General features: G+C 41.6%; 3 non-coding genes across 3 annotated transcripts; all 3 read left to right on the forward strand.

Moving 5' to 3' along the window:
* Window positions 1-733: 733 nt before the first annotated feature.
* Window positions 734-805, forward strand: trnaw-cca (transfer RNA tryptophan (anticodon CCA)). The gene has a single exon. It is a non-coding gene; the product is annotated as a tRNA-Trp (tRNA).
* A 1263-nt stretch (window positions 806-2068) lies between these two features.
* Window positions 2069-2140, forward strand: trnaw-cca (transfer RNA tryptophan (anticodon CCA)). The gene has a single exon. It is a non-coding gene; the product is annotated as a tRNA-Trp (tRNA).
* A 7612-nt stretch (window positions 2141-9752) lies between these two features.
* On the forward strand, window positions 9753-9824 carry trnaw-cca (transfer RNA tryptophan (anticodon CCA)). Its single transcript has one exon. It is a non-coding gene; the product is annotated as a tRNA-Trp (tRNA).
* Window positions 9825-18950: the final 9126 nt, after the last annotated feature.

Below are 18950 nucleotides of genomic sequence, written 5' to 3' on the forward strand. Positions count from 1 at the left end.
CTTAACCCCAGTGCCTTCTGTTTAACGACCTTGTTCGTATTTTTGCTTACAACTAGTAGACTTTTGAGCAGCATGTCGCTTGGAAATTGTTACCAGCAGAACTCTTATTCGTAAGGCTCACTCTGAAGGCTTGTCTTGCTTCAAGGAATGCCTTCGTGTCATGGTATGAGAACAAGTAGAATAGCATCAGCATCTTTAATTAAACTTGGCTTTTCTGCACGAGGAGACCAAAATTTCTAACAAACAAGTTAATTCCACACCTCAAACTGACGTGCGATCTTGGCTCTGTATGCCTCGCAAAAAGCAGCTTTATGCCACCTTTGCCACCGATTGCCCATCATCTGACACATATAATGACACAAAGGCCTCGTACAAATGGTAAATGTGTGAAGTCACCCAAAAGAAAGCTGAACCACGGTTCTATCGCATAGGCAGTCGAGTCTCTGAGTTGCGCTTCAGGTATAAGTTGTCCACGCTTCACTCTCACGCACTGGGGTGAGATCTGCCATTTGATCTTGAAAATCTCCCTTAATGTCCAGGGAAGGGGAAACCAGCCAGGTTATGCCTTAAAAGGGCTCGTGCCTTGTCCTCTGAAAAAGCTCTTGCCCGGATGTCAGACACTAGTCGCAACAGTCACAGCCCACCACCTGTCTCCGAGTTCCAATGCGTCTTGATCGCCGCGCCGATGAACAAGTATGCCTTGCACCATGATGCGCTGCCGGTTTCGGGCTGGGACCTCGTGGCGCAACGGTAGCGTGTCTGACTCCAGATCAGAAGGTTGCGTGTTCGAGTCACGTCGGGGTCATTCGATGTGCTCTTTTTCACACAGACCCATGATTTTCTGCGCAGTCTGACAGGGATGCTGTTATATGGACTCCAATCTCTATGACCACCACCCATGTCTTTGTCAACCTCATGCTAAAAGGTAACAAAGCTCAGGTAGCGACACTCTCACCTAGTAACCATTAGTAACTTGACAACCTGCTGTATGTTTCCTTAGTTTGCCCATTTTGCTTGCTGAACAAAACATGCCTGAAAATGGCACATTAGATGGTTTCACAGGTCCTCTCCAAGGATCTGGAGGATCAAACAGGGGGGTCCTACGACGCCCAAACAGGGACTATTTTACGCTCAGCAGCACTATTCAAGGACACAAACCAGCAGGGTTCAACCACGGCTCTGTCCTTCATACGTCTTTAGCCACTGACTGCCTGCAGTCTGAGACATACAAAGAGACAAGGTTCTTGTGAAACCTGTAAAATGGTGACGTTAACCAAGAGAATGTTGAACTTTGGTCCTATCTATTATGTTGGCCAGTTTCTAAGTTGAGGTCAACTTAACCCCAGTGCTTTCTGTTTAACGACCTTGTTCGTATTTTTGCTTACAACTAGTAGACTTTTGAGCAGCATGTCGCTTGGAAATTGTTACCAGCAGAACTCTTATTCGTAAGGCTCACTCTGAAGGCTTGTCTTGGTTCAAGGAATGCCTTCGTGTCATGGTATGAGAACAAGTAGAATAGCATCAGCATCTTTAATTAAACTTGGCTTTTCTGCACGAGGAGACCAAAAGTTCTAACAAACAAGTTAATTCCACACCTCAAACTGACGTGCGATCTTGGCTCTGTATGCCTCGCAAAAAGCAGCTTTATGCCACCTTTGCCACCGATTGCCCATCATCTGACACATATAATGACACAAAGGCCTCGTACAAATGGTAAATGTGTGAAGTCACCCAAAAGAAAGCTGAACCACGGTTCTATCGCATAGGCAGTCGAGTCTCTGAGTTGCGCTTCAGGTATAAGTTGTCCACGCTTCACTCTCACGCACTGGGGTGAGATCTGCCATTTGATCTTGAAAATCTCCCTTAATGTCCAGGGAAGGGGAAACCAGCCAGGTTATGCCTTAAAAGGGCTCGTGCCTTTTCCTCTGAAAAAGCTCTTGCCCGGATGTCAGACACTAGTCGCAACAGTCACAGCCCACCACCTGTCTCCGAGTTCCAATGCGTCTTGATCGCCGCGCCGATGAACAAGTATGCCTTGCACCATGATGCGCTGCCGGCTTCGGGCTGGGACCTCGTGGCGCAACGGTAGCGCGTCTGACTCCAGATCAGAAGGTTGCGTGTTCGAGTCACGTCGGGGTCATTCGATGTGCTCTTTTTCACACAGACCCATGATTTTCTGCGCAGTCTGACAGGGATGCTCTTATATGGACTCCAATCTCTATGACGACCACCCATGTCTTTGTCAACCTCATGCTAAAAGGTAACAAAGCTCAGGTAGTGACACTCTCACCTAGTAACCATTAGTAACTTGACAACCTGCTGTATGTTTCCTTAGTTTGCCCATTTTGCTTGCTGAACAAAACATGCCTGAAAATGGCACCTTAGATGGTTTCACTGGTCCCCTCCAAGGATCTGGAGGATCAAACAGGTGGGTCCTACAACACCCAAACAGGGACTTGAAGCCTGGACCCTCAGATTAAAAGTCTGATGCTCTACCGACTGAGCTAACTGGGCTCTAGTAAAGTTCATACTTTACCCTCGAGCTTGTAGGTCAGGCCTGTGGACGCTCTAGTTCACCGGTTCTCACAGACATAACAGGTGCTCAGCCCCTGGATCGGAAAGGGCCCATCCCATCTGGTTCTCATGGCTTTCTACAAACTATTAACACAACTTCCTCACGAATTACACACCGGGTGTTTGTCTCCTATTTTACGCTCAGCAGCACTATTCAAGGACACAAACCAGCAGGGTTCAACCACGGCCCTGTCCTTCATACGTCTTTAGCCACTGACTGCCTGCAGTCTGAGACATACAAAGAGACAAGGTTCTTGTGAAACCTGTAAAATGGTGACGTTAACCAAGAGAATGTTGAACTTTGGTCCTATCTATTATGTTGGCCAGTTTCTAAGTTGAGGTCAACTTAACCCCAGTGCTTTCTGTTTAACGACCTTGTTCGTATTTTTGTTTACAACTAGTAGACTTTTGAGCAGCATGTCGCTTGGAAATTGTTACCAGCAGAACTCTTATTCGTAAGGCTCACTCTGAAGGCTTGTCTTGGTTCAAGGAATGCCTTCGTGTCATGGTATGAGAACAAGTAGAATAGCATCAGCATCTTTAATTAAACTTGGCTTTTCTGCACGAGGAGACCAAAATTTCTAACAAACAAGTTAATTCCACACCTCAAACTGACGTGCGATCTTGGCTCTGTATGCCTCGCAAAAAGCAGCTTTATGCCACCTTTGCCACCGATTGCCCATCATCTGACACATATAATGACACAAAGGCCTCGTATAAATGGTAAATGTGTGAAGTCACCCAAAAGAAAGCTGAACCACGGTTCAATCGCATAGGCAGTCGAGTCTCTGAGTTGCGCTTCAGGTATAAAGCGCAACCTTCAGATCATTAGGTTGCGTGTTCAAGTCATGTCGGGGTCATTTGATGTGCTCTTTTTCACACAGACCCATGATTTTCTGCGCAGTCTGACAGGGATGCTCTTATATGGACTCCAATCTCTATGACGACCACCCATGTCTTTGTCAACCTCATGCTAAAAGGTAACAAAGCTCAGGTAGCGACACTCTCACCTAGTAACCATTAGTAACTTGACAACCTGCTGTATGTTTCCTTAGTTTGCCCATTGTGCTTGCTGAACAAAACATGCCTGAAAATGGCACCTTAGATGGTTTCACTGGTCCCCTCCAAGGATCTGGACGGTCAAACAGGTGGGTCCTACAACACCCAAACAGGGACTTGAACCCTGGACCCTCAGATTAAAAGTCTGATGCTCTACCGACTAAAAAATGTCATAAAATAAACATAAGGGAGAAGAAGGAAAAACGGGCACCTAGACACATAGAAGCGGGATTAGGCGGACATTGACAGATTGGAATTACGAGCAATTTAAGAGCAGTAATAGTCAAAAAAAAAAGTCAAAAAGAAGTGTACGAGCTGAGGAGTGCTAAAAAAACACACACACTCGTACAGTCAAGGGCGGGCAAGTAGACACAACATACATACACACACATGAATAACTTTAATAAAATCTTATAGTAATAGAGAAACTCTATAAAAAACAGAATAGTAGGATATGCAGGACAGTAGAACTGTAATGATATTAAGAAGTTGGAAGTACAGTAAACCGCTTTTCAAGTAGTATAAATATATATAAACTAAGAAATATAGTGCAAATATGAAAATAAATTATAAACGAGAAATACAGGAAAAAAAGGAAAATATAACTTACTCATGATTCAGATGGTGAAGATTCTTGTCTCACAAGGAAAGCCTTAATTTTTAGAGAACCATGAAGAAAGCCAGTTATAAGGGTGGCTGGGTCAAACTGCCCCCCCCCCCCCCCCCCCCCTCGAGATAACGATAAGACCAAGGTCCCTCCCGGTTGTTTAGTCGTCTTGCTTACGTCATTTTTTTTACCTAGGGAATTGAGAATCCTGGTTTCTGACTACCTAGGTAAATGAAAGTCCTGGTTTTTGACAACCTAGGTAAATGAGAATCCTGGTTTTTGACAACCTAGGTAACTAGAAACTCTGGGTTTTTGTTTCCTGGGTTGTTGGAAATGCCTGGGTTCTGATTTTATGTGTAAATTAAAACCCCTGGTTTCAATTCTATGGGTAAGTGAAATAGGCCTTTTCTGGAAACCTATGGGTTATCTAGTGTGTAAATACAGTATAAATACTGGAGCTTAAGCTCAGGATATTGGGATCACTTCTGAGAATTCTCATCGGTGTGGATCTCGTGTGGTGGAATGGAACAATAAAGCTGGACCCTTGCTTCTTCTCACTCACGGCTGGTGTATTTTTTCTATCTCAGAGGTAGATGTGAGTATTGGCTTCTAAGTTGAATTTTAAATGTTTTTGGGTAATAGGCTAAATTCGAGCCAACATTTGGCACCCCAGATGGGACTGGGCTAAGATCTATATGTCTGGAATCTCTCCCGTGGGACTTCGCTCTCTAAGCAACAGACAGGCCGTATAGGAAAAGGCATTGCAGACGCCTGTTATTTCAAAGCTCTGTTTTAGTGGTCTGTTGTTACGATTGAGAAGCCCCGGGGTGGGAAGAAAGACTAAGTGGGTCTCCAAAAGAACCTGGAGTGAGTGAGAAGAGGTAAGAGAAGTGTAGATTGTAGAATGTACTTTTTATAATTGTAATAAAGAAATGGTATATGTGTTGTGTGAGTGAAAGTCCTGCAATACCGCTGGAGGAAGGGAAAAAAGGTAGAAAAAAGAGTAGAGAAATAGAGAAGTACTCCAGGGCTGGATAGAAAGCAGGTGGAAAATGAGGCCTCAGACCCCAGATACCGGCTACTAGACTAGACTAGCAGTCTAGTGGCGGCTGCATTGGTGGGGACCCCTAATACCGCTGGAAAAGGATTAGATAAAAGATAGATAGATTAGATTCCAGGGCTGGATAGAGAGGGGAATAAATCCTGGGCCCAGGTCCGGGTCATGCAATACAGCATGCCCGGTGTATGAATGGAATATGTACTAACAAATGTGTGTGCTTATAATGTATGTGCTTATAATATGAGTGTGGTATGAGAGCGTGTAAGTTTTGGAAACAGGGAAAATGTATTTATTAGTGCTCTGAACATGAGCTCCATACCTGAAGTATTGGATAAGTTGGATAAGATTCAGAGAAAAGAATTCTTTTGGAGAAAGTTGGATTTAATTTGTATGACTATAAGCTCCATGCGTACGGAGCTGGTATGGAAGTGCTTAATACTTTGAAAACTTCATGTAGTAACATAAATAAGTGTAATAATGTGGAATACAATGTGTGTATGTGAGCTTGCCTGCGTTGTTGATAGAAAGGGGGGGTGTATGTGTGTGTGTTCCTGTCCGTTCTTATCTGTGCATCTGTGTGGAAGGACAAGGGGAAAAAAAAAAAAAAAAAAAAAAAAAGGGGGAAAAGGTAAGACAATTCGGTGTGTGTGAGTTCTTCAGAGTGAGCTGGGTAATGCGGAGCATTGTGAGATATCTTGCGGACTTTGAATGTTTCGAATCCGGTACATACTTTAGGTGAGTCGGCGAGACTGTGTGTATTATAATTGATTTGGTATCAATAACTGCTGTATAAGTGTGTTAAAAATTTTGGGGAGCATGCACGCCAATGGCACATATTTTAGACATCTGTTCGACTGCCCATTGTGTAAAGAAGAATTACTAGACCTGTAATATATAAAAACATATTCCCAGATTGTGTGATCCAGGGAAAAAGGAAGACTGAAGGTGGGGAAACAAGTGTGCATTTTCAGGCCCCAGAAGCCACTGTTAAGAAATGAGTGAGTCCGACGCTCGAAATGTGGAGGAGAAAGTCCATTTGGACCTTTCATTTATATTCCATTTATATTTATATTTCATTTCATTTATATTTGTAGTATTTTGGTAACTATTGTTATACAACTTGAAGTTAGTAAATTATATTTTTAAAGAAAAAATTGTGTTCACAATTATGGTAAATAAGTACATAACACTTAAATTCCTTTTAAATAATGTGGAAAAACTAGTTGGAACAACATTATTTCTATGAGTAATTAAGTTAAAAACTTGTGGTTATTATACAGATTATTAAATGAGTTTTAATGGAAGACATTTGACTGTAGAGGAAAAGGTGATTTCTCCAACTCAATGCGCTTCATTGGTTGAAATTAATTTAAAGTTGTCATAACTCAAAGACGATGGGTGTTTTGCAAAACTGTCTGTGTGGTTCGCCTAAAAGAGTTTTATGTGTGTTTGTTGTTTGTTTAGTATTATGGTGTTACTGTGCGTGTTCCAAGTTAGGAGGGAGGGTCTCCGTCCGGCCCGGCTCCTCAGTCTCCTGGCATGACACCAGACTGGATTGAGACCGTGTTGCGCAGATTGTACACAGTTCCATGTTTAGATGGGGTACACGGCTGGTCAGAATCATGCGCGCCGGAGCTCCAAATCATTCTTTTCATTTTAATTTGAATTCCGTATGTTTCCCTGTTTGGAAACTGAATGAAAGTGTTTTGAGTCCCATGGTGACGGTTATCTAAACCACCGAGCGCGCGAGAGAGGGAGAGAGCGCGTGCGAGAGATTTCTGTTTTTTCCCCTTTTTTCCAATCGTTTAGTTATCTCACGCTCTACATTAAAGTCAAAGTGATTCAATGTATATATATATATATATACGTGGATATATTCCTGTAAAAATTAAAATCAATCAGCATGTCTTGATGTTATCAGTCCGAAGAGAACTTTAATAATAGTTTATGTGGTGTGCATTGTGCCACTTAGTTTCTTCTGCACAGACATCTTTATCTTTGCCTGACTAATGATAAAATTGATCAGCTGACATGTGAACCTGTTCGTTTTGAGTGATATTAATAAAAAAACCCTGAAAAGTAAAACCGACCCGAGGTAACACTCTCTGGCTGATCACAATGTGGTCCGTATCAGGCTAGGTCACATCCTCCCTGTTGAGATAATGTTGAGCCTAAACATTTGGTTTTAGAGAGCAGTCTACCTTCATGAACTGACTCGCTAACAAGAGCTGGAGTAACCATAATTAATTTGTATCGGTGATTCCTATATGGGTACGTGTCTATACAATATCTTAAGCAGTGTAAATGCGAATTCTTCTGGCGTGTGGTATTCGTGTTGTATAATGCTGAATAATTTCTGCATGTTTTCTCTTTAAATGCTGTGTATATGTCCAATGATAAGTAATTAGTAAGATCAGATGGCAGTAGTAGTCTGCACATTTTTAATTCTGTATAATGTGTTGTACGCCTGTTACAGATGTGATATCTGAGTCCGTAACATTAGAATAAGGTGATGATTTGATTACTTACTTTTGCCGACATGTTGTGCTGATATGAGTTTGGGAGGTAGTTTAATTACGGTCCCTTTACAATAGTGTAGTTTGAAGTGTTTTTTCCTGAACCGTAGATTGGTAAATAGAGTAGTTATGCAAATATATATATGTGTGGGTGTGTATATGTATATACATATGTGCTATACGGTGTGCTATGGATATGTCATACAAAGTATTCGAGTTACAATATTTAAATAATACAAAGCAGTGGTCACAAACTCGAGAACCCGTGAAGTAAATTGAATTGATAATATGTTATACAGCAGCTGAGAACTGATAAAAACTGAGAGCTGAGAACTGGATGCTGAGAACTGGATGCAGGTGTGTGTGATCTGGGAATTACAGTCCATGGCAGCCAGCCATGTTTGTGGACCGCAGTGAAGGATGGGAAATGTGGTTTGTGATATGAGTAGATTTAACACTACCTTAATATGGTCAAATACAGTTTAAATGAAATGGATAAAATTATAGGACGAATCGTATGCTTCTTACAATTGTGCGTTCAGCCAAGGTAACAACTTGGTGGTAAATTGAAACAAAGCTCACAGATGATAAATTTTATTTTAGACTAAGTTAAATGCATATTCACATTCCTCCAAAGTGAGCAACATTTAAATGTCATGTATGAAGGATCTGAGTGATATTTTGAGTACAGTATTTTGGTACAGTTATAAGTTAATAAGAAACAAAATTTAAATGGTCAGGCTCTAGTTCAATGGTTCTCACAGACATAACTGGTGCTCAGCCCCTGGATCGGAAAGGGCCCATCCCATCTGGTTCTCATGGCTTTCTACAAACTATTAACACAACTTCCTCACGAATTACACACCGGGTGTTTGTCTCCTATTTTACGCTCAGCAGCACTATTCAAGGACACAAACCAGCAGGGTTCAACCACGGCTCTGTCCTTCATTCGTCTTTAGCCACTGACTGCCTTGCGTCTGAGACATACAAAGAGACAAGGTTCTTGTGAAACCTGTAAAATGGTGACGTTAACCAAGAGAATGTTGAACTTTGGTCCTATCTATTATGTTGGCCAGTTTCTAGGTTGAGGTCAACTTAACCCCAGTGCTTTCTGTTTAACGACCTTGTTCGTATTTTTGCTTACAACTTGTAGACTTTTGACCAGCATGTCGCTTGGAAATTGTTACCAGCAGAACTCTTATTCGTAAGGCTCACTCTGAAGGCTTGTCTTGGTTCAAGGAATGCCTTCGTGTCATGGTATGAGAACAAGTAGAATAGCATCAGCATCTTTAATTAAACTTGGCTTTTCTGCACGAGGAGACCAAAAGTTCTAACAAACAAGTTAATTCCACACCTCAAACTGACGTGCGATCTTGGCTCTGTATGCCTCGCAAAAAGCAGCTTTATGCCACCTTTGCCACCGATTGCCCATCATCTGACACATATAATGACACAAAGGCCTCGTACAAATGGTAAATGTGTGAAGTCACCCAAAAGAAAGCTGAACCACGGTTCTATCGCATAGGCAGTCGAGTCTCTGAGTTGCGCTTCAGGTATAAAGCGCAACCTTCAGATCATTAGGTTGCGTGTTCAAGTCATGTCGGGGTCATTTGATGTGCTCTTTTTCACACAGACCCATGATTTTCTGCGCAGTCTGACAGGGATGCTCTTATATGGACTCCAATCTCTATGACGACCACCCATGTCTTTGTCAACCTCATGCTAAAAGGTAACAAAGCTCAGGTAGCGACACTCTCACCTAGTAACCATTAGTAACTTGACAACCTGCTGTATGTTTCCTTAGTTTGCCCATTTTGCTTGCTGAACAAAACATGCCTGAAAATGGCACCTTAGATGGTTTCACTGGTCCCCTCCAAGGATCTGGATGGTCAAACAGGTGGGTCCTACAACGCCCAAACAGGGACTTGAACCCTGGGACCTCGTGGTGCAACGGTAGCGCGTCTGACTCCAGATCAGAAGGTTGCGTGTTCAAGTCACGTCGGGGTCATTCGATGTACTCTTTTTCACACAGACCCATGATTTTCTGTGCAGTCTGACAGGGATGCTGTTATATGGACTCCAATCTCTATGACCACCAACCATGTCTTTGTCAACCTCATGCTAAAAGGTAACAAAGCTCAGGTAGCGACACTCTCACCTAGTAACCATTAGTAACTTGACAACCTGCTGTATGTTTCCTTAGTTTGCCCATTTTGCTTGCTGAACAAAACATGCCTGAAAATGGCACATTAGATGGTTTCACTGGTCCTCTCCAAGGATCTGGAGGATCAAACAGGGGGTTCCTACGACACCCAAACAGGGACTATTTTACGCTCAGCAGCACTATTCACTCTGAGGCTCACTCTGAAGGCTTGTCTTGGTTCAAGGAATGCCTTCGTGTCATGGTATGAGAACAAGAAGAATAGCATCAGCATCTTTAATTAAACTTGGCTTTTCTGCATGAGGAGACCAAAATTTCTAACAAACAAGTTAATTCCACACCTCAAACTGACGTGCGATCTTGGCTCTGTATGCCTCGCAAAAAGCTGCTTTATGCCACCTTTGCCACCGATTGCCCATCATCTGACACATATAATGACACAAAGGCCTCGTACAAATGGTAAATGTGTGAAGTCACCCAAAAGAAAGCTGAACCACGGTTCTATCGCATAGGCAGTCGAGTCTCTGAGTTGCGCTTCAGGTATAAGTTGTCCACGCTTCACTCTCACGCACTGGGGTGACAACTGCTCACTTCACTCTCACGCACTCTCACAACTGTTGGCTCGAATTTAGCCTATTACCCAAAAACATTTAAAATTCAACTTAGAAGCCAATACTCACATCTACCTCTGAGATAGAAAAAATACACCAGCCGTGAGTGAGAAGAAGCAAGGGTCCAGCTTTATTGTTCCATTCCACCACACGAGATCCACACCGATGAGAATTCTCAGAAGTGATCCCAATACCCTGAGCTTAAGCTCCAGTATTTATACTGTATTTACACACTAGATAACCCATAGGTTTCCAGAAAAGGCCTATTTCACTTACCCATAGAATTGAAACCAGGGGTTTTAATTTACACATAAAATCAGAACCCAGGCATTTCCAACAACCCAGGAAACAAAAACCCAGAGTTTCTAGTTACCTAGGTTGTCAAAAACCAGGATTCTCATTTACCTAGGGGGTCAAAAACCAGGACTCTCATTTACCTAGGTAGTCAGAAACCAGGATTCTCAATTCCCTAGGTAAAAAAAATGACGTAGGCAAGACGACTAAACAACCGGGAGGGACCTTGGTCTTATCGTTAAATAGAGGGGGGGGCAGTTTGACCCAGCCACCCTTATAACTGGCTTTCTTCATGGTTCTCTAAAAATTAAGGCTTTCCTTGCGAGACGAGAATCTTCACCACCTGAATCATGAGTAAGTTATATTTTCCTTTTTTTCCTGTATTTCTCGTTTATAATTTATTTTCATATTTGCACTATATTTCTTAGTTTATATATATTTATACTACTTGAAAAGCGGTTTACTGTACTTCCAACTTCTTAATATCATTACAGTTCTACTGTCCTGCATATCCTACTATTCTGTTTTTTATAGAGTTTCTCTATTACTATAAGATTTTATTAAAGTTATTCATGTGTGTGTATGTATGTTGTGTCTACATGCCCGCCCTTGACTGTACGAGTGTGTGTGTGTGTGTGTGTGTTTTTAGCACTCCTCAGCTCGTACACTTCTTTTTGACTTTTTTTGACTATTACTGCTCTTAAATTGCTCGTAATTCCAATCTGTCAATGTCCGCCTAATCCCGCTTCTATGTGTCTAGGTGCCCGTTTTTCCTTCTTCTCCCTTATGTTTATTTTATGACATTTTTTATCCACAACACAACCTCATGCTAAAAGGTAACAAAGCTCAGGTAGCGACACTCTCACCTAGTAACCATTAGTAACTTGACAACCTGCTGTATGTTTCCTTAGTTTGCCCATTTTGCTTGCTGAACAAAACATGCCTGAAAATGGCACATTAGATGGTTTCACTGGTCCTCTCTAAGGATCTGGAGGATCAAACAGGGGGGTCCTACAACGCCCAAACAGGGACTATTTTACGCTCAGCAGCACTATTCAAGGACACAAACCAGCAGGGTTCAACCACGGCTCTGTCCTTCATACGTCTTTAGCCACTGACTGCCTGCAGTCTGAGACATACAAAGAGACAAGGTTCTTGTGAAACCTGTAAAATGGTGATGTTAACCAAGAGAATGGTGAACTTTGGTCCTATCTATTATGTTGGCCAGTTTCTAAGTTGAGGTCAACTTAACCCCAGTGCTTTCTGTTTAACGACCTTGTTCGTATTTTTGCTTACAACTTGTAAACTTTTGAGCAGCATGTCGCTTGGAAATTGTTACCAGCAGAACTCTTATTCGTAAGGCTCACTCTGAAGGCTTGTCTTGCTTCAAGGAATGCCTTCGTGTCATGGTATGAGAACAAGAAGAATAGCATCAGCATCTTTAATTAAACTTGGCTTTTCTGCACGAGGAGACCAAAAGTTCTAACAAACAAGTTAATTCCACACCTCAAACTGACGTGCGATCTTGGCTCTGTATGCCTCGCAAAAAGCAGCTTTATGCCACCTTTGCCACCGATTGCCCATCATCTGACACATATAATGACACAAAGGCCTCGTACAAATGGTAAATGTGTGAAGTCACCCAAAAGAAAACTGAACCACGGTTCTATCGCATAGGCAGTCGAGTCTCTGAGTTGCGCTTCAGGTATAAGTTGTCCACGCTTCACTCTCACGCACTGGGGTGAGATCTGCCATTTGATCTTGAAAATCTCCCTTAATGTCCAGGGAAGGGGAAACCAGCCAGGTTATGCCTTTAAAGGGCTCGTGCCTTGTCCTCTGAAAAAGCTCTTGCCCAGATGTCAGACACTAGTCGCAACAGTCACAGCCCACCTCCTGTCTCCGAGTTCCAATGCGTCTTGATCACCGCGCCGATGAACAAGTATGCCTTGCACCATGATGCGCTGCCAGCTTCGGTCTGGGACCTCGTGGCGCAACGGTAGTGCGTCTGACTCCAGATCAGAAGAATGAATGAATAAGTATTCATTCTTATTCTTATTCATCAACGATGAATAAGTATGCCTTGCAATTTCTGTACCATGATGCTATGTAGCAGGGCCGGAGTGGGACTCATTTTCAGTCCTGGAGCTTCATGCCTTAGATTGGGCCACTTTAGTTAACGACTGACTATGTTAAAATAATGTAATTAAAACCTCACTATATAAGTCTGCAATAGTGCACTGTTCTCTACAGCCTTGTAATTCATTGTATTTTTTCAAAAATATCATAATTTCAAATTCAGTGCAAATACAGTAGCCTAAGTGTTGCTTCAAAGTGAAGATTTATTTAACAACAGTATTCTTTACAACACAATGTAATGTTTAACCGTATCAAAATCTATTTTCTGTAAAAATAAATAAATAAATAAATAAATAAATAAATAAATAAAAAGTGTTAATAAATATTTAAAACTTGAAATGAAAAAATATCAAATAAATACAAATATAAAATTTAAAAAATATTAAATAATAAAGAATAAATTTCAATGTATTGTATTTTCTAATGACACCATCACCTATTTTCCCTTTGCATAATTTAAGGAAACGGCTGCTTTACATCTTCAACACAAATATGAGAACATTTGTTAAAGGGTATATCTCCAACACTATTCTTTAAAACATCACAATGTCCTTTTCTGCAATATCTGAATATATATTCTGTGCAAAATTGTTCACAGATAACCAATCCTTAAACACAAATAAAGAATAAAAAAAGTATTGCACTGTTCTCTGCAAGAATTATTTTCACAGTATAACGTTCAAATTATGATTTCATCTCTTTTTCCTCTGCATAACTGTAGCTTCAAGGAAACATGACCAACCCTAAAACATTAATAAATGCCTGAGCAATGCACTGGTCTCTGCAACTTTGTTTATCACAGTGTCATTGACCAAAGACATGAGAATTTCAATCCTTTGGTGAATATGTTTCTAGTCTTTCACATCTCCCTTTATGAAATAGCCATCACTTACCAAAGGTACAAATGCCAAACAAACAGAACAGTCCAGAGATTGTTTTTTTTTTTCACAGTAAGTCAGCCACTTGTGGTTTGTTCTGTCTTTGCTATTGAAAACCTTTGGTATAGGAACATTTGGGGTTTGTTGAGGATGATAAGAAAAAATGTATGTATAGCTTGTGACTGAGGTCGAGCAAAGTAATCAAAACTATCAACAGAATCATCTTCATCTGCCTTGTTCCTAGCTTGTGGTTCTGCTGCTGAATTGTCGCCTCTGTTATCAGTTCCTGAGTAGACTCCGCTCTCCCTTTCACACTTCCTTCTGTATCCCCAGACTCGAGTGCACCTTAATCACAATAAAAAGCATTCTGTAAGCTTTAACATATTTGACATGGAAAGCACGTTTTAATTTAATCTACTAAAATATCCAAATGGCAAAATATGCGGGCTTATTTCATATGACTTTTATCCTATTCCCTTTCAATAATGGGCTTTGTATATTTAGGCTACTATCTTTTGATAAAAAACATAATGGGTCACTAACACTTGGGCATAGAAAGTTGTTATAGGCCTATTGTAAGTAATGTGATCATGTTTGCTGTGGTACAACATCTTACCTGTGTCTTCCACAGTGAGAGCATCAATCTCCTGCATAGGCCTACAACTGGGTCCTGGCTCTGCTTCTGACACTAAATCAAATTTTACAAATTGTCATATTTCTCACCACAAATCTCCCCTTTTTACAAAGCTTTCTGATCAAGTCAAGTCAGTTTCACTAATGTAGTGCTGAATCATCTGGTATTATTCATTATCTCAGGGCATTTTTTATTGAACAGGTGTAGCCTACACCATACTCTTCATTAATATTAATTCTTCTAATTCTTATATTCACTCAATGAGCAATAGAGCAATAGAGCTTTCTTTCTTTTTTTTTCTTTTTTTAAAATCTTTCCTTTTCAGCACCGCCTTTGCGCTTTCTTTTATCCATTTTAGCCTATATCCTGCATCAACAACAAGCACCACTGACTGAAGTTTAAAAGTTACGTTTCTTTTTTAGCAAGGTGCCGCTTTTAGGGGAGTCAAAAGATAATTACGTCATCATTAAACTACAGGCTGCACTCTTCGAGTGGGCTGCGGGAAAATAATAAATAAAAAGAGTGGGGCTGTGGCAAAATAGTACAGGCCGCTTCGGGACATTATCCATATTTCAACCCAGTGACATGACAACACTGGCTCTCGCGGACCAAAAAACAGAACGGCCCACCGGGAATTCTCCCGGTGCTCCCGATTAGCCAATCCGGGCCTGCTATGTAGCCTTTTGGCTAGGACCTTGTGGCACAAAAGTTGTTTGTCTGATATAAACTGAGAAGGTTGTGTTTTCAAATCATGTTAGGGTCATGTAGTGTACCCTTTTACATACAGACTGGTGCTAGCTGTTTTTTTTTTTTGCACAGTCTAATGCGGAAATTATTATGGACTTGAATCTCTATGATGACCATCCATGTCTTTGTCAACCTCATGCTAAAAGGTAAAAATGCTTAGGTAACAACTCTTTTGCTTAATTACCAGTAGTAATTTAACAACGTGCTGTAATATCATGCAGACAGATCCTTCAAGCCTGATGATCCTTCTGTCTCTACACAAATCTCTGCTTGCCTGTCGGACATCTCGGAGTGGATGAGGGAACACCACCTTAAGCTCAACTTGGCAAAAACTGAGCTTCTCGTCATCCCAGCCTGCGCCTCAATCAACCACAACCTCACTGTATAGCTCGGCTCAACCACATTCAAGCCAATCAGGACAGCCAGGAACCTTGGGGTTATTCTTGATGACAGCTTCACCTTTACAGACCACATTTCAACAACTGCATGGACCTGTAGGATCATTCTGTACAACATCAAGAAAATCAGACCCTATCTCATCGAACAGGCTACACAGCTACTAGTCCAGGCTCTTGTCATATCAAAACTGGACTATTGCAATGCACTACCCCTTCAGATTATTCAGAATGCAGCAGCACGCCTCGTCTTCAAGCAGCCCAAGAGAACCCATGTCACACCCATCTTCATCCACCTCCACTGGCTTCCTGTAGCCACCCGTATCAAATTCAAGGCCTTGATGCTCATGTACAAGACCTTGTCTGGAACAGCACCCCCCTACCTCAACACTCTTCTGAAGGCTTACATTCCCTCACACAATCTGCGATAGATCAATGACCGACACTTAGTAGTGCCTACTCAACGTGGCTCAAGGTCCCTTTCCAGAACCTTCACACTATCTGTCCCTCAGTGGTGGAATGAACTTCCAACCTCAATCCGGACCACAGAATCTGTCACTATCTTCAAAAAACAGCTAAAGACCCACCTCTTCTGTGAACACGTAACCAACCCCTAATAAAAAAATTATAAATACATAAATAAATAAAATTTTAAAAACTCTGGCACTTACACTTCTACTCTGCACACGTTGCTTCTTCTAGAACTCAATTAATAGATCTTGCATGGTAGCACTACTTGTATTGTTCTCTGCCTGATATATCGCTTGCTTGTATTCTCTCATTTGTAAGTCGCTTTGGATAAAAGTGTCTGCTAAATGAATAAAAGTAATGTAATATGTTTCCGAAGTTTGCCCATTGTGCTTGCTGAAAAATAAAATTGCCTGAAAATGCAGCTTGAGACATTTTCACAATACAGGTTTCAGTGGGTCTGTTGAATAATCGCCATAACCATAGAATTTTCTTTTTGAGTAGTGTCTTTTTTTTTTTTTAAACAAAACTTCTGACTTTTGACATGCGGTAAACTTCCCCAGCATAACTTGTCCTCACAATAGTCACTCTGAACTTTTGCTTGGCAAAGCATGGGTATAATTTGGAAAGCATCAGCAGTTTCAAAGTTTGTCCTCTGGACCAGAGAAGGCTAATTCGAACTGGTTCTCATGCGATTTGGAAACCATGGTCAACTTCAACCAAGCTTTGGCGTTTCCAGCCAAGAAGACAAACCCAGCGAACACCAAGGGGGTATTATAATGCCTAAACAGGGACTTGAACCCTGGACTCTACTGTAGAATTTCTTTTACCCTCTTGCCTGTGGACACACTAGTTCAACAATTTTGGCGGCCGGGTGGGGGGATAAAGCATGGCTGGCAGGTGATAGTGACTGTAGCGGCTCCTCATCCATAAGGAGATTCTCTCTCCCAACTGCTTTCTGCTGATTGCTTTCTGTCTCCATTACAGGCACCAACGACTGTTATGACAATGATAACAGCAAAGCTCACCTCCTGCGTCGCTCCAAGAGCTCTCATCCTCAGCACCCATGGGAGTGCCCCAGTCCTCTCGACGCCAACACCCTCCAGCCTGTGCAAACCTAGCCCACTGAGCTCTCTGACATGCACTGCCCTAGTGCCTGTACACAGCCCAGAACCCACAAAGCCAACACCTCCTACGCCACCACCCTTCCACTTCTCCCTCACCCAAAGAAAATAAATTCACCCTTTTTGCACCAACCCTTTTTCTGCTGTGTCTGTGTTCTGCCCATCACTGCATCAAGTTGTTACATTGGTGGAGAATTTGGGTATGAACACAGACAACCCCCACCCACAACAGGACCCAATCCTCAAGCACCTACTGGAGCACGTTCGCCTCACACCTCCAGGGTCAGGGTTTGATTCCCACCGTGACCATGTGTGTGTGGAGTTTGCATGTTCTCCCTGTGCTGCCGGGGTTTCCTCCCCCTGTCCAAAGACATGCACGGTAGGCTGATTGGCAGGTCTAAAGTGTCCGTAGTGTATGAATGGATGTGTGTATGCGTTTGTGTGCCCTGCAATGGATTGGCACCCTGTCCACCTTTGTGCCCGATGCACCCTGGGATAGGCTCTAGGCTTCCCCGTGACCCTGAAAAGGATTAAGCGGTATAGAAGATGTATATATATATATATATATATATATCCATTGCAGGATTGGGTTTTGACCAGTGTGATGATTGGTAGACAGGTTATTTTAAGGGGATGGAAATCAGATGGAGCGCCCTCGTTTCCAGAGTGGTGTATGGAGATGGGGAGGGTGGCTGCCTTCGAGGAGGGGTCGAGCAGAAGGATTGGAGTTGGGAATTCCTTCAGGAAGAAATGGAGCAGTTATTTGGCGTTTTTGGGGGAGTCTCGCGGCGGGGCAGTGGAGAGTATAATTTAGAGTTTGGTCTTGATTATTGTAATTTTATATATATATATATATATATATATATATATATATATATATATATATATATATATATATATATATATAAATTGTGTGTATTTTTATTTATTTATTTATTTATTTATTTATTTATTTATTTTAGATATGAGAGTTTATATTTATTCTTTTGACCACAGGGGTGTTCGTGGGGGGACCAGGGTGGGGTGAAAGGTTGGTAGAGGGAGGGGTTATAGTGAGGATTTATGTTAAAATAGTTTGATTCATTATATATGTTGTTTGTTTATTTGTGTTAACTTGTGAATCAATAAAAGTGTTAATTACAAAAAAAAAAGCAAAATGATAGTGGGAGCGGTGCCGTGGTAGGCAAGTGATGTAATTGGCGTGCGGCCGAACACTGTGTAACACTGGGAACACTGACTATCACAGCAAGTCTATTATTTACTTTTTCTTTAGTATTTTGCTAGTCAGCTCCTGACTCAATGTCATTGTATGCATGAATTCAAAGTGTCTGACAGTATCGACGGCGCTCACGCTCTTTTGAACTCAGAATAAACCGGCAAATGATCTATCCCGAAATGACTCTGATCGACAGAACAAGGCCCAGTTTATTTTTTAGAATACATTACAATCACTCTAAAATTGATGATTACAACTCAGATAACTGCATCATGAGCTGCACTTTCTTTGCATGCCTGTTTAGCCTTTCGCTCAGAAGCCCCTGAAGGATGTGTTCATTTCTGCTCCATAATAAGTCACTGACTTAAAGTCAGTCAGCTGAAGAAAAGTCGCATTTTTGCATTTTGTTCATCGTACCCCTCTTCAAACATTCAGAGGATGGCACTCATTTTGAAATGGTGACATTAATT

The sequence above is a fragment of the Ictalurus punctatus genome, chromosome 6 (genome assembly GCF_001660625.3).
Source record: "Ictalurus punctatus breed USDA103 chromosome 6, Coco_2.0, whole genome shotgun sequence".
NCBI classification, from domain to species: Eukaryota; Metazoa; Chordata; class Actinopteri; order Siluriformes; family Ictaluridae; genus Ictalurus; species Ictalurus punctatus.